This window comes from Taudactylus pleione, unplaced genomic scaffold (assembly GCF_031769625.1).
Source record: "Taudactylus pleione unplaced genomic scaffold, aTauple2 ptg000815l, whole genome shotgun sequence".
Taxonomy (NCBI): Eukaryota; Metazoa; Chordata; class Amphibia; order Anura; family Myobatrachidae; genus Taudactylus; species Taudactylus pleione.
This window is the reverse complement of record NW_028285217.1, coordinates 1,174,702-1,175,270: the sequence shown is the minus strand read 5'-3', so window position 1 is coordinate 1,175,270 and position 569 is coordinate 1,174,702.

Genomic DNA, 569 nt, shown 5'->3' with positions numbered 1-569 from the left:
TCATTTAGAAGTTACCACTGAATACTCAACTATGTTAAGAAATGATGTTGTTTACATTTGAAATACTTAAAAACTGATAACTGCTCAAGGAAAGAAGAAAAAAGGTACTCAAACATGCTGAAACCCGGGACCTTTAGATCTTCAGTCTAACGCTCTCCCAACTGAGCTATTTTGGCAAAGTCTGTGTATGGCAAAAGTCACTAAGACCTCAACTGAGCTATGTTTGCATGGTTACACAAGGTTTAGTATCAATATTTTTCTGTCATCATGATTGCATGAAATGAAAAGAAAATATGTGTTTTATACTGTAAATATATCCATTACAAACCCTTAATCATACATTTAAGTAAAAGTTTTAACAAATTGTTGTCAGGAAGCATTGTTAGATTACTTCAAATTTTCATAATAGTTAGAGTAGCGTGACTTAAAACATGAAAACAATATTTAAGCTGTATTTATGCACCGTGTTGTTAAATAAACATTCTCATCATTTAGAAGTTACTACTGAATACTCAACTATGTTAAGAAATGATGTTGTTTAAATTTGAAATAATTAAATTCTGATCACT